We start from the raw sequence: 242 nt of genomic DNA on the forward strand, positions 1-242 counted from the left end.
GAAACTGTAATCCCAAATAAATTCTTGCTCCTGTAAGTTGCTTTGGTCATTATATCTTTCAACAGCAACAGAAAAGTAATTAAGACAGTAAGTCTCCCAGGCAATATTTTAAGCCACAAATTCCTAACCATGGTTGCTGAACTCAGGCATCTACAGGGATGGTTACTCCTTTTAACTTAGTTTCCCAGACTCTCACTTACATTAATTCAGTGGATATGGATGGTTTTTTTAAAAAAATTACA

The sequence above is a fragment of the Microtus ochrogaster genome, unplaced genomic scaffold, assembly GCF_000317375.1.
Source record: "Microtus ochrogaster isolate Prairie Vole_2 unplaced genomic scaffold, MicOch1.0 UNK1, whole genome shotgun sequence".
In the NCBI taxonomy this organism is placed as follows: Eukaryota; Metazoa; Chordata; class Mammalia; order Rodentia; family Cricetidae; genus Microtus; species Microtus ochrogaster.